The sequence below is a fragment of the Polistes canadensis genome, unplaced genomic scaffold (assembly GCF_001313835.1).
Source record: "Polistes canadensis isolate GaletaPanama2010 unplaced genomic scaffold, ASM131383v1 scaffold_220, whole genome shotgun sequence".
Taxonomy (NCBI): domain Eukaryota; kingdom Metazoa; phylum Arthropoda; class Insecta; order Hymenoptera; family Vespidae; genus Polistes; species Polistes canadensis.
The window spans coordinates 142,981-159,013 of record NW_014569767.1 but is presented as its reverse complement, the minus strand read 5'-3'; the positions used below and the strand labels follow the sequence as shown (position 1 = coordinate 159,013).

General features: G+C 28.7%; 1 long non-coding RNA gene across 1 annotated transcript in view; it reads left to right on the top strand.

Annotated features, from left to right (window-relative positions):
• The first annotated feature begins 1,725 nt into the window (after nucleotides 1-1,725).
• Nucleotides 1,726-16,033, top strand: part of LOC106790184 — a 108,743-nt gene continuing 94,435 nt past the window's right edge. Inside the window, exon 1 of the long non-coding RNA XR_001382060.1 lies at nucleotides 1,726-1,826. This is a non-coding gene — a long non-coding RNA (uncharacterized LOC106790184). The remainder of the gene's footprint in view (nucleotides 1,827-16,033) is intronic.

Genomic DNA, 16,033 nt, shown 5'->3' with positions numbered 1-16,033 from the left:
CCCATTCCTTTTGAATGCTACGGGGCAAGAGGCGTTCGACGAGGTGAACTTGCAAGGCATGGGGGTCGTTGAAAGATGTAATGGTGTTGAAGTTGGAGCGCGTGGTGCCTACAAGCTTCTTTATCCCCTTTGTTGATTCATCTCCTGATAGTGTAAAATCTAACACTGCGTTGATTGCATTGTGATCACGCGGTTACGGACCTGTGGTACAAACTTGCAGTATGGACTTTTCGAGGGGTTATAATGCCTATCACGTGTTATGACGTCACGTTGTTTTATTTGCCTGGGCTACCGTTTTTGAGAAATGTGTTGATGTTAATAAACAATACAGCCGCCGAAAATAGGATTGTCTTTTGTTTGATGATGAAACTGTTATAATAATAAAAATCATTCTATCTATCGCTTTGATTAAGGTCTCACTTACGTCTAGCAGCGTCAAAAATGCGCTAAGAGAAAAAAAATTTTTTAGTAGGGATAACAATGGAAATTATTTAAAATACATGGTGTACATTGTTTATTGGTATTTAAACTTTAGAAAATTCTTTTTCACTTTGTTTTAACAAAAATTACTATATAAAAAATTACGTGATCCACAACACTAAGAAAAAATAGTTGCTCCATAGTCGGCATCATATCTCCAGTAAATATTGATCGATGTACAAAATTTTTAAAAATTCTCGTAAAAAAATATTTTGTTCTTATAGTTTGTCAAACCGCAATTTTGAATTTCGGAAAATATATTAATTTATGACAGTTTCAAAAAAAGTATGCGGTTTACGTCATAAATTTTACATTTTTATTATTTTTATAAAATTTTTAAATCAAAATATCAAAAATCCGACTCGAAAACTATAGAGAAAATGATTTTAAATATTAAAAAAACAATCGCATAAAACAATATTTGAAACTGTATGAGTTATCATGCAGACCGTGGCGGAAAAAGTAATTTTTAGAAAATCGCGTTTAAAGTTTTAAGTGTTTCAAACAAAAGACAGCTATCTGCGCGCACTAAACTCTCGTCGGGCAGTCACATTTTCTACCATAACTTTAAATCTATAAGGAATTTTTGCAATTGACTTGCACAGAAATAAGCCTAAAACTATGCTGAACATCAATCTGTTAAAAAAAAAATATCAATTTTTGGTAAATTCTGGACGTATGTAAGGCCTTAAATTTAGTTTCACTCATTTCATTCTTGATAATAAAAAGTCGATATTTTTTGCAAAAATATGCTCATTTTTGCAAAATTTTTGTACATTAAAAAACTCCACCCATTGTATTCTAGTTTTACACTCAGTTAATGTTACATTAAAGCAAAATAATTTCATTGCGAATTGCAAAAGATAATCCTAAATTTATTATAAGCGCATGGATTATTAAATATACTACGTGTTTTAGAAAGATGTCGGGACTAGAAGAAGAAAAAATAGTGTGTTGAACTGTAAAAAATTAAAATCACTAGCATTATATTCGTGTATTTATTGCACACAAAAATTCCCTGGTTGTTCCGCCAACAAAGTCGATGACAACTATTTATCCTTAACACTTTTAAAGAAGAGATAGCCAAAAACAGTAATTATGATTTTTTAAATAAATTTATAAGTTTTATTACGACAAAAAAAAATAATTTCTAATACATACAGAAAATTAAGATGTTGCTAACCTTTATTTTTATTTTCAGAGAATCTACAAAATTTCATGTTTTGTTTTTTGTTTATTAGGTTCGTGTATCAAAGTGAAAAGCGCTCATTTGTTAGCTGCGAGAGATAAAACTTGTGGTTGTATGCCTATCCTGAGGACTAAGAAAAAGGAAGATTAAATTTCAGGTACAAGATCTAGTACTTATATTTTTATATGTTCTTTTTGTATTATAATTGAGAATTGAACAGATATTTAAAAATATAATATAAGAAATCGTTAGATATAGCATTAACATTAAACCTATCGCACCAATCAAATTGACCACATTCAAACTTTAGCGAACACTTTTCTATAATTAGGATAAACTCAAAAGTTCGTACGCTTTTAAATTAATATTTTACTTGCACATTAAGTAATTTTATTATCTTCAAAAAATGCCACTATCTAAAACAACACAATAAACTCAGGAACTTTTGATTCATCAAATATAACGTTATTATTAATAATAATAAATAAATATTATTATTATATCACTATTTATTTTTTATTGGATTTTTCTAATGTATATATTTAGTGAATTTTTTCATATTTTTTTTTCTTTTGTGAAAAATATGTAGCCTATTTTTATTTATTGTGATCAATTAATTAGACCGATCGGTCAACATATTTATGACATTTACTCATCTAAACTTATTCCACTTTTAGCTTATTTTTTATACTACTGATGGTATAAGTCATTTTAATTTTAAAGTTTTAACCGTTTGAGTCCCAGACGGTATTGAAAAAACACAGTCGAAAAATCCCAATCAGCGCAATCGCTCTTGTTTAATTTTATGTCGAGAAATACCAAGCGGCGCGATAGCGCTTCTTGTATGTGGTAAGTAACGTGTGATTGTCGTATTGTTTTCATCGCTCCGTCAATTGTCCACAATGCTCGAAATATGCTGGCCTTTCTCAACACAAAACTTGAACAGCGCGATCGCGCTGCTTGGGACTCAAACGGTTAAATACTTACTGTCAAAGTTTTTCCTATGGATGACAATCGCTTTGTGATTACAATCGCTTCGAAGAGGATACTATTTCGCTAGTATTGAGCTTTTTTTATTTTACCAGACACAACTAAAAATAAGTTGTTATGGTAATTATTTTACTAATTAAATAATAGATAAACTTCTTTTTTAAGAATTTTTTATTTATTAAAAACGATATTATTTACTACATACTATCCAGTTTAAAAATAAGATATAAGAATTAATCCTAATAAATATAACAAATATTAACACATTGACAGCCGGTCCCGCGAAAACGCGGGTTTCCGAGTCTTGCGCTTGCGTCTCGGCCGCGGGATAAAGTGGGTTTTTGCTCGATGTGTGGATTTTTTTTTGCTGATATGAGTATCTTACACATCGATTTTTATTAACTTGCTATGGTTACGCCAATGTTTTAAATATTTTTTTGGGGATTTTCAATGATCAGTGTTGGGGGGTTAAGTGGCCGCTACGTTGCCGACGCTCAGGCGTTGAATGTCTCGTACGTCGGCGGCTGTTTTTTCAATAGTAAGTAACGCGTGTGAACTGACTAAGATTTCCTTAAGAATTTGCGTGGCGCTAAACGTGTTAATTGAAAAATAAAAATAATTCAGCTAGTTTTTAATTCATTCCTCTTACATTATCGAGAATAATTTTTTTTATGCAATCAATGATTGAGAGAGTTCATCTTTTTAGCGTTGTGTTTGGTGGTTGAGAAGTGACCAATCTGACGTATTAAATTACTATAGCACAAGGTGTTACACACTGAAATATTAATATACGAGTTGAAGTTACGCATATGAAAGAAAATCATTTGTAGTCATTATTAGTCAACGTGATTGATATGTCTCTGTTAATGTTAATTAGGATATCATTGTATTTATTTTTTCTTTATAAACCTCAAACACACGCCCACAATTATTCTAGACACAATACAGAATCAAAACGCGCTCGCTGGTCCTTTGGTCAAGAATATTCGGGAGGTTTCGGTAGGACGCCACATCAGGCGTTTATTTCAAGTGGTGTCGCTTAGACAAACAGATTACGCGCGTACGCAACAAAAGAGTTACATTTAGTTTCCAAAATATCTTTTTTTACATATATAAATACTATTCACTCTCTCATTTGTCAAAATAAATTTAATATTTAAACAGTTTCAAAGAAGATATACGTGCAATTTTTATGTGAAATTGTTGCTAGATATTAATTATAATAATAATTTCGAGGAAAGAAACTAAACAAACGTTTTTTATAAATTATTAAAGATTCTATAACTCATTTATTTTTTGTTCTCGTCACGTATTGAATAAAATATTGTATGCGACATGTCTGAGAAATCGTATACCTGGTATGATGGGGGTTATTTGCTTGTAGCTGTGTTGTATCACAAGCGATCTCCTGTTTTTTTCGCACTTGCTTCGCTCAGGCACAAATTTCCACTTTGTTCTGTTGTGACATAGTACACCCTGTCAGCTCAGGTAATAACCAATACCCACATAATTTGCTATTTCTCTTACTTATCGCATAAATAGCTATTTTGTGATTTTTCAAATGTACGCAAGTATTGTAAAACCAGATTAATTGTATTGGCCTGGTACATAACTTTAGGATTATATAACTCTGGCAATATTAAACTTTTTATTGTAATCGAATATTTTTATTTATTATTAAATTTTTCTTTTTTTTTATTCTGTTTGGAGGTTGTTGACTTTGAATCTGCTGATATATTTTTTTTTAAATAAATTGGGGGGACTTTTTTATAATATTAAAAATCTAATTAATCTTTTTAAAATTTCTTGATTCTTTAATTTTTTAAACTAAATGTACAAAACGGTTTTATATGACTCATAAAATAATTTCGCCATTAGCCATTAAAAAATTTAATGTTTGTATCAAGAAAATTTTTATCAGAATTAAGAAAACTGAAAATTCATTTACAAATACGGTTGTGTGCATTACTGTACAAAATCCTTAAAAAAAAGCTAAATCGCACAATTTCGCAAGCTAATTTTCTAATATTTTGTTAGATAAAGGTTCGGTAAACAATTTAAATTCAACTATATAGCACGCTAAACTCGTAATCATCCTATATTCTTCTAGCTTTTTGAAAAATATTTCTAATATGTCGCATCGGTGAAAAACGCGTTGCAGTTTACTCTTTAAAAATAACTACATTTGTTATTTATGCAAATTTTTAAAAACTATTTAATTATATTTATTGTCAAGCAAAGATTTCATATTTATATGTGGAAATTGGAAATGTATTAACTGCACTATGTACAATTAAAGAGACTATAATTTTTGGAGCGCAGCTAGTCACAAATGCACAATTGATTTGCATATATATTTATTGATAATAAATGTGTAAACGGGACAGTAAAGTTCCAGAACTTAAGGACTGATAAAATATGATTTTAATTCTTCACGTCTTAAAAGGAACACTCCTCAAATTCACTCGTCGATACATTATTTCTTCCCTTCGCTCTGATACGCATATTCAAGCGAGCACATACACACATTGTACATTTGTAAACGTAATTCCTAAGAGCACAAAAGAAGAACGGGTTACTGCCTTACTGTCAAAAGTATCAGCTTGCTAGTTCAAGGAAACTTGTTTGAGCTGATCGGAAGTAGGTGATATCCTTAATAAACATAAGCACATGCGCATACATTCATTATTCTACTCATATACACAGCATACCAATGCAAAGCGTGAAAATGGTTGACGAAGACGCTACAGGAATCGCTAAACATATTTTACGGATTACAAGTTTCAAAAAAAAAAAATATTTTTTTTAGGAAGTTACACCTGTTTTTCGAAGCTAATATGGGACGTGTAATACACATGATACTTATGTGCATTGTAACTTGATGAAAGGATGTCTAGGGTGGAGCAGAGGTGGATACTGGGACAAAAATAGATGTTCGCGCGTGCTCTACTCAATGTTACTTTTGATGTTCTCTAAGTTCATATTGTTCATAAGTATTTATTGACATTATCGTCTATTGTCTGTATTTACTGTGAACACGTTTATATTTTACGATCAACCGTGGATAAAAAAAAACTAGTATATATCTATGCCAACGCTTTATCATTCTGTCTATTCTGTTTCGATACGTTCTTTTCTCATTTTTTGTTACATATTGGATTAGTAGATATAATGCTTCCTGCGAACAAGAAAAATGCGTTTGGTATAAAGTTAGATAAACTAAAAGTAGGTTACAGTACAGTATATCCACTACATCCATTTTATAAGAAATATTTCTATCGAGTCATAATATTTTTGTAATGGTTTAATTAATTATATTCAGGATTGTTTTATTTTGCTTAGGGTAATTGTAAACCACCTTGTAATTTATACAATTTCAGATAAGTATAAAACAATTATCTTGAAATTTTAATCTTTTATCTTGAACTTCTTGATAAACAAATAAAATAAAATTTTATGTGTCCTTAATATACTAGTTTATTTAATTTTAAATTAGCTATATAAACACAATAGTGTAAGCTTAAAAATAGGACAAAATATTTACATTGGTAAATATCATCTAATAAGGTTTATGTACAATATTAATGGAAAGAATAATAAAGTTAACATCCTGAAATATGAAGTTAAATAATAAAATTATAGTTATGTAAATTATGAAAAAAAATGATAATTCTTGGACTTTATTGTAAGGCGAAGGCTAATGTTAAACTGTGTTTCAGGAGATATAGTTTTTTACATTTCAATAACAATAATTGTAAATATTTTATATATTCTAGAACAAGTAATAAAAATGAAGAAAATTTAATCCTGTATAATAATATATGTATTGAAGATAATTTTTTGTAATGATCTGTTAGTATAAAATTTCATTACACACATCGATTAGTAGTAATGAACTAAGATAAAATGCATTATATATTGCTAATAATTTCACTATATTACAGATAATGTCAAAAATTTATTATAGGAGAAGTTAAAAGAGAATTTTTAATTATGTTCGGTAAACAAAGTGCACTGAATACACATGAAAATTGTATAGGAATTATTAGATTTTTTTTCGTTCTCGTTCAACTGTATTTACCGATATGGAATTTATTCGGGAAGGTGTAAAACTATTCGATAGAGAAAATATTCCGAATTCATCTAGCTTTTGTATAGGTTTCCTATTTTTATTCATTTTTTCATTGCTTGTTCTAGAAAATGATATTCACTTTATCTTTTATTAATATAGATATTCAAAATCTGTATGTAGTTTAAATATAAAAAATTGTCTATTTCCTAAAGGCATACTTTAATATGAAAATAAATGGTTGAAATTTTCGGATAATTTTTTTTATATTTATTACGAGCTACACTAGATTGTACATTTATCTACATTATTCAAATAATTATCACCCTAATTGATATTATATTCCACTAAAATATTCTATTATATGTGATATTTTATATTCGTATATTATATTAAAAAATGAACGTAAAATATACAAAAAAAATTTAATACCAGGGTTGTTATGTTTGATTCGATTATACAATATTTAATTATTCTAACGTTTTGATGTATAACTATCAGAATGTTTGCCAGTATTATTTAGAACACTTGTTGTATAAATGAGCTGAACTTGTAAATTTGCGACTTTATCAATTCGGTCATTCGAACCGTGAGATTTTAATTACAACTTCTGACAAGTTTCGTCATTAACTAAAAAAATATCTAATTTTAATGTTGGTAAGTTTCTTTGTTTTTTATTTTTTAATTTTGTTTATATATTATTCGTTTAACTAATTTATAATTAAAAAAAATTAATAGTAGAATTATCAATAAGTATTGTATAACTATTTTTATCAGAATATTATATTATAACTATATATTATATATAGTTATTGAGAAAATACGTTATGCAAGTATAATAAATCTGTATTAATATTTTTCTGAGTTTATATTTAATTTCAACTCGCACAAAATATAATAAAGTATATACATTTTTAATAATATCTTATTTAAGACATTTTTATGCAAAATAAAAAATTTAATATAGAAATTATTGAGAGAGAGAGAGAGAGAGAGAGAGAGAGAGAGACTGGCTTTTCTTTATAAGTAGTTATTTTAATTTGTTTCGGTAGTTCTAGTTTTCAATATGAAGATAAACAGAATGTATAATAATTAACTGAAGGCGTTTAAAACCCTGTATATTATCCTAATAGAAAGAAAAATACGAATATTAATTCTTAAACATTTCGCATCACAGGCAATATTAAAACAAAATTATATAAAAAGAAACACTTAATTATTCACTTTCCTATTATTAGGACTATATATAGTGGAATCCTGTTTAATCGGTTTAGTTTATCCAATGAGCCGTGATTATCTTTTTGAAAAATGTGTACACAAATTTGTGTCGAAAAAGTGAAAGGATGACGAGAATACTAGTTAAACACAGATTATGTTCTTCTATTATAATGTTTGTTGTGATGTTTTGTGTTTTTATTCTTTTAATAAAATTTTAATATGAGCCGTTTATTTTGAAAGTGGCCTTTAGTCCATTTATGCTTAAATTGAGATATTTAAGGTTTTGTGTTTCAATGCAATTAAAAATATACGTACAGAATACCAATGACTTATGCTGCTTAAGTGTATCTAAAGGTGTTAAATTTACAGTTCCTATTAAAAAAAATGGCAATTATTAAGTGAATAATATGCGTTTTCTTACCAAGAATGGAGTTAGGTTACTTTCAAAATAAACGGCTTAGTTATTCAACTAACTCTGAAAGCTTATGTGTCCAGAATTACCGTATTTACTCGGAATATAAGTAATCTTAAATGCTTTATTGATAGATAATTTGAAGTTGTACATACAACCATGCGTAATCGGAAATAATTGACAAATGGAGTTAGCCCACTTTAAAAATAAATGACTCATACAACTTTAATACTTAAACTTATTTGTGTAGGAATAAAAGTGTGTAGGAAATATGAATGAGAATGGCTCTGGAGGAGCGTCTGTGTGCGTGCGTGTGAGGAAGTGTCAGTACGAGATCATATGATTGACATTAGAGCGAAGGTGTGGAAGATTTTTTTATGGGTTATATTAAGAATGTGAATGGGATTGGGAACAGTCGAAGTAAGAGTGCTGAATCAGAGTAAGAATGAAAAGTCGAGAATCAAGAGAGTATTCAACGTATATAGAATATTTTTGCAGTATTCTGAGATAAGAGTCTGGCAATGAGCTCGTGCTTTATTACTTTCTGTTCCTTATTTAACTATAATAAAGGATATCTTATTATCCTATAAATAATATAATGATTTTATTTATTTTGTTTAAACATATAGCTTGCATACAAGAGAAAAAAATAAAAAAAATTCAATTTTTTAGAAAACTGAAGTTTGTAGTTCAATTAGCTGTTGTTGAAGGATATTGAGTAAAATGACATACTATACATGAGCATGTCGAAGACCAATATCTTGATACTTCTAGATTATTATTTTCTCAACAATATAAACATGTTCATATAGGATTATTATTTGCAGATAGGTGTGTGTGTGTGTGTGTTGTGTATTTAATTTGAAAAATGTTTTTCAATTAGACGTATAGCATTAGGTTTAGTTAGTCATTATTTCATAGTTTAAGTTAAGTTGGATATAATCCAATAGTTTTTTTAACGCATTTTAAAAAAAGTTTATTTGTGTTGTTGTTTCATTGTTCTTTTTATATAATAGAGAAGAGTTTAGGTAAACACAATATCAAGAAGTTAAAGAAATATTTTCTTATAATATTTCTTAGAAAGGAAAGAGTAGAAATACTTTGTTCCTATATATATATATATACTATGTATAATATTTTTAGAATAAATATTTATATTATTTTGAAATAAAACTTCTTAAGCGACGGTAATGATAGTATTTTATAAAACGACATGGGAAAAGAGGAGCCATAAATTAAAGGATAAAGAAGGAACGAGATAGAACCAACAAGTCGTTTGACAATTAAACGAAATTATGGAAAATTCTAGTGGAGTGTGGTAGGCGCGCGCGCATATGTATATGTTTATATGTGATGTATACATTTAATTATAGGTAAAAAATGCAGTGCATGTGTACGACGTACCCTGATCTCTTCGGAATCCACCGTTACACTGACTAATTTAATATATAATATATATGTTACCGGAATAGTGGAAAATCAGGCAATGTTCGAGCAAAATACTCTGACATTGTCCTTAATTGAAAGCGGTTTTCGACAAAGTCGGAAATGTATTCATATCTCTCACATTTCCTAGAAATTCTTGAGAATGGCAACTGAGAAACCGGTAATGTAAAAATGCAGATATAAAATATTTTCTTCTAAGCCCGCTTATTTTCCGATACGAGAAAGAATAGAAAAGATACAGATTTTCCATAGGAATCTCTATGAAAGTAACAGTGGGCCCTACATAATAACACATTGGCATAAAATAAGTTCCGATGTGTAGAAGTGCGCATAGTATAGCGGCATCCACAGTCTCAACAACCCGCTCCATGTTCGTTTTTGTATGTGTGTATGTTTATTGTTGGGTTGGTGGGGGGGGGTTTAATGATGTGTGTGCCTGTTGTCCGTATTCTTTTGAATCTTGCCTTAATTAGCATTTGGTGTTCTATAGAATATCAAAGTATTATGTTCGATGCCTAGGAAAAACTGTAAGAATTTTTCAATTTCCGACTTCGTCTGATGGCTCTTTGCATTGATGAGAATGCTGAGGAATTACTAGCAATGACTGATTTCCGGCTTCGACGGTGACATATATACACGACTCGACACGACTGTTTTATTGTGTACAAGGTCACCAATAACCTCAATAGACCGTTAGTAAAAATACATAATTAGAGTAAATATCGGTTTTGATAAATTTTTTAATAATACTTTTGTTTTTATAAGGTTTTTATGAGTTTGAAGAAACTTTTGACATACAGAGCATGCAAAAATAATTTGTTTATTACAAGGAAAATTAGTTAGAAGTTATTGGTTTCTATAACACAATTGAATTTACAACACAAGTACTTGTTGAAAACTATCCATTTCCAGATTTTTGCAATCAATGATAAAATTTCAAAGAAAATATAGAATGAGAAAATTTTAAGAAAACACCGAAAAATCTGTTAGAGGTTTTTCGAAGGGGTTTGTGATTATTATAAACTAAGTAAATAAAATATATTTTTTTATAAAACTTGGTCCCTTTGTCTTTTTATAAGTCTTTTGCAAATAAAATTAATTGTCACGGTCATAAATTATTTGTTACTATAAATTCCTCAATCTTTTTCGTATTTAGAAGGAACAAATAATCATATAATAGTGTACAGCGCCTCGACGGTCACCGGTGACCTCACCATAAATTATAGATAAACGACGTTGTATTATTGTGTTTTATCAGTTGTAAAATATATTTCAACAAAATATGTATCCCATACTAGAAAAAAGTGTAAGCGTGGTAAAAAAAATCACGTAAGCAGTCGGCAGTCAACGTGTTAATTATCAATCATTTAAGGTATATCACATATTTTAATGTACTTTACTAATATTTTRGATTGTTTCAACTAAAATATTTTTGTTTTAACACCCCTGTCCGATGATAAATTTCAGTTGAAAATTTTCATGTAATAAAATATCAGATCTAAATTTTTTACTATTTCAAGTATATTAATGGATAATGTAATTTTTAAGTATATGTGTACTATGTTTTAATCTTTCTTTACTAAGTAATAAATTGATTCTAATACTAGAAAAACATTAAATAAAATTTTGGTTACTACTGGTAAATTGTAATAATACTGAAATATTATTTTGAATGCAGAAATGAATTGTAAGGGGGAAATTATGGATAGAACGAAAAGTCGAAAAATTACGAAGAATAAACTCTGGCAACTTCGTAAAGTCAGCTTCTATTGGTTTTGTAGGAGAACCTGCTGCATGGAGATGGATAAAAACGGTGTAGAGGGGACATAGATCATGCGTGTGGAATCCACACGCGACTGAAGCAAAACTTGAGTTTTTTATATTTCTAATCTTATTGAATTATTAGATTTTTTCTAAAGTATATAAACGACTCATCCGTATATATATACATAATAATAATTTATAGATATCAGACAAACAAATAGTATAAAATAGTTTTATTTTCTCGTGCGAGTTCATAAAATATATAGATATATGATAGATTGAACGTTTTTGAAATATGCGTAGAACTGGAAAAAATAATCATGTGACGAAAGAAAGAATAATAAAAAAAGAAAGATTTGAGTTCTGAGAATGAGTATAAAGAAAGAGAAGTTCCTGTATGGATGTCGAAAAATACGCATTATCAGGATAAATTAGACTCAAACATTAGTACATTAAATTATTTCCACTTAAGAAGTTTTTTTACAAATTACTGTGAGACAATGAAATTAGGCTGTTCTTACAGATATCAGGAATGGAAATACAGGTCTTAAAAAACAATAAAAATCTACACAAATAGAGATATAAGATATATGCATAAGTATACATATTTATATTACGATAACAAAAAACGCACAGAAATTTTCTCTCAAAAAATATGTCCTAAAAAATTTCACCTTTGTCCATATTATTTATTAAACCTCAATTTATCTGGGTCATGTGTTCCTCGATCATGAAGTTTAATCAAGGTTTTATTGCAAAAATTCACCTTTAAATTTCGTTTTTATGTATTTTTAAAATCGCAGGATTTATACAAAGCCTTAATGTGGAAACTTTGCATGTAAGAACATGTCTTCATATTTACATATATACATTCATTATACACGAATACTTTTTACAACATGCCATATTTTACTAGAGTAAAATGTAATATCGTGGAGAAAATGTTTTCGGCAGGCCTTTAACATGACGAAATTGTTGTATCACGAAGTAAATTTTCTTTTGATGCATAAGAGTTGCAGAAATATTTTCGCTTTTCGGAATCGTATTAAAATGTATTTTATCGTAAAAGAAAGTGGACAATATCATAATATCAATCATCAAAAGTTTATTATCACGTTTTTATTTCTATTTTTAGTTAATAGACATCGCAAATAACTGACTAAAGGAGTAAAAAAATAGAAAAAAAGTACAATTTTTACGCAAGCAGTTTTTCTTTCAAAAGGAAGTGGTTTCCGAGTATGCGAAGCATCTATCACGAGTACGTGTACAAACGATAAAATGAACTTTCCTTTGAATATAAAAGTAAGCTAGGTCATAGGTGAAAGTTTTATTTAAAAAAAATGTCGTTTCTATAAATAAAGCTCATTCATTCCGTTTGGTTTTGCAATTATGGTCATTTAAAATTTTAGAAAAGTAGCTTTAATATAACCCTATAAACGAGCTTTAATTCAACCTGAAGTTTTCAGTAGTGTTAGTTGAAGTACTTAGCTTGATAAATATTCGACTAATTGTGAGACTCATCAATTTCCATGGATTATCTACTACTTATAATTTCACGAATTTTTAGCAGTTACGAAAAAGTAATAAATCTAAGAGTTGGATAATATTCGAGATAAGTATTTCTGTTTAAGAAAAAAAAAAGAACTTTGCTTATTTGCATATGTTATTGCTGAAAGGACTACTATTACTGCAGCGAAAATCAAATTAAATTAACAATAAGATCCGTATTTATTATATGTGAAGTATGTTGCAAAATTATTGTTAATCATTTTAAAAACTAATTTAAAAATGTTGATTAAAAGACGAAAGGGTATATCGAATGAGTATAATACTTAATTGTAATTGTACTTACGATAAGAAAATTATAAAAAAGTAATGTAGTATTTTCTTTTTACTTTGTTTTTAGTTAACGAAATTATTTATATAGAAAATACTTTGTCCGTATAAGAAAAATTTTAAAGATTCAGCATTTATGCTTTCCATTTTCTGTAGCAGGAAAAGTCATTTAAAATGAAAATATAAAAAGAAAAAGAAACAATAGTTATTTAATAGTATCTAGATAATGATATTAATTTATATACAAGGTGTCTTAAAAGTCTGTTAACCGAACTGAAAAATTATAATTCTTTTTTAGCAGGTACTTATAATACATACTTTTTAAAAAATTCTGTAACTGGAAATTCATTTTTCGAAATGAAAAGCAAAATATTGGAATTCTATTATTACACAAATATCGATTTATTCTTTAATTTTTTTTTTTTTTATAAAGTGATTCTTGGAACACTCTGTATATTGTCATTCTATTGTTTAGTTACGGTAAAGAAAATAAGTGAGTGAACTACTTTTTTATTGCAATTTAAAGCATTCGTTATATAAAACGATAGCGAACGTTACGAAATTTTTTGATTAATCGAAATACTTATCAAAATGTTATTTTCGTTGAAATTCACCTGCCTTTTCGATGGAGCTTAAAAAACAACGTGAAAGTATTTTTTAATTTGTAGAGCAATTTTGAAACATTAAGTTTTTTCAGTGGATCTTTCAGAGATAGATTATGAAGATAGAACATTATTTATAAATATGTAAATATAAATGTGGTCAATCCTTTTTCATTTCTCAAATTCCGTATGTTATTTAATTTTATGATCGTATAATTGTTTTATACACTATTGACGAATTTATTTATATTTCCTTATGAATATACCGTTGTACTAACACGATAGCTTTCGCCAATCATTTGCCATTTTGTCCTAAACATGCTCTTTTACCTCTATTCAAATAAATAAATCAAATAAATTTTTGTTTAATTTATTTTGTTTAAAATTTTTAATTTATATCGTATTTATTTTCATTTTTTGTATTTTACTGCAAAAGGACTCCTTTGATTGAACAGAATCCTGGGTTTTAACCCGTAAAGACCATGCCTTAATATTTCCCTGGTAGCAATATTTTGAAAAATTTTTTTTTGCAAAATACTTTTTACAAAACAAAACAAAAATGGAATACATATAAAATATTGAATATTGTGATATCGAACGCGCCTCCATACCAAATAAATAAACACGTATCCGTGAGAAAGTTGATCCGAAGTATGCCCTGGGTAAATCCATGGATAGAGCAGTTGCTCGGAAGGCGAAAGATCCAAGGTTCAATTTTTTCACGAATTTTACAGTATATTTGATTTATCTTATGAAAAAGTAAAAATTTGTTTAGTATAATCTCATAAACATAGTCATTTTCTTTCATTAAAAACTTTCATATAGTTTCATTTCATCTGATAATATTATCGCGTCTCATAAATTTTTAGCGGTTTTTCTTCGTGCTCATTTTGAATTTTTCCATCCTTTCGTTGTTATCGTATTTCGAGCATGCAACTTTCCTCTATCGGATAAATGATTGCCTTCTGCTCTAATTACTAATAAATTGCACGAACCTTCTTTCGAGACATCCATTTTTCGTAAACCACATTCATTTTATCATTTTACGTCGTGGTTGAAATTTTCAAATCGTATATTTTTCATTCTCTATCCCTAAATCTAACTAATATATTATGCGAATTGAAATAAGACGTAAGGGTTATTGCGAGTATGATCGCGTAAAATAATGTACTGAGATTAATGTTATTCGAAAATGGAAGCGAAACATTTGATTGCAATACAACTACTTTCAACGATTGCTCCATAAATCCTTTTATCCGTGTGATAACATCTTGGCCACGCATCCTGAACCCTTATAAATGTCGAAGAAAATAAGAAGTTAATCTTTTAAAACTCGATGTTCTTGGGAACTTTTTTCTATAAACGGTCGAGAGAAGCAAAAAATCGTCTTCCTGTAATATTTAGTATTGTATACATGTTTGAAAAAATGTACAGTATTTACATTTTTTATATTTTGTTTGAAGAATGTTGGATCATAAAGTAAAATGGATATAGAATTATTAAAAATTTATGATTTTTCATTGAAAAAGTAATTTTACTTTAAAGTAATGAAACTATAAAATAAACTGTAACTGTAAAATAACTATTTTATTCTACGTATTGTAAGGACAAATTAATAAGGGCGTAAATTTCCAAATTTTTATTATAAGTAATATTTTTGATAATTTATAATTTTTGCGTATCCTATGCAACGAGTGAGTAGGGCGAAGCGCCGGGGCGTGCACGGCCCTGCCGAGACGTGAGACACGCTCGACAAAGTAGTGTCTTTGTTTTTGGTAGTAGCCACGGTAGCGCTAAGATGCTTGTAAGGGCTYYTTCTTTCTTCTAGCTTGAGTTCTCCCACCACATTTATTATGCCAATCACATGTATCGACAGCCGTGTTATGCTCGGGCTTTTCGGTGATTGGTGCAGCATTGCACCGCTTTTTTGTATAAAGCCCAGCGCGTTCTTGCGCCTAGCAGCACTCATCATTTGGGCACTCTTGGTTCATCACGCGTGATTCATCGCTCGAGATTCATCTATCTTA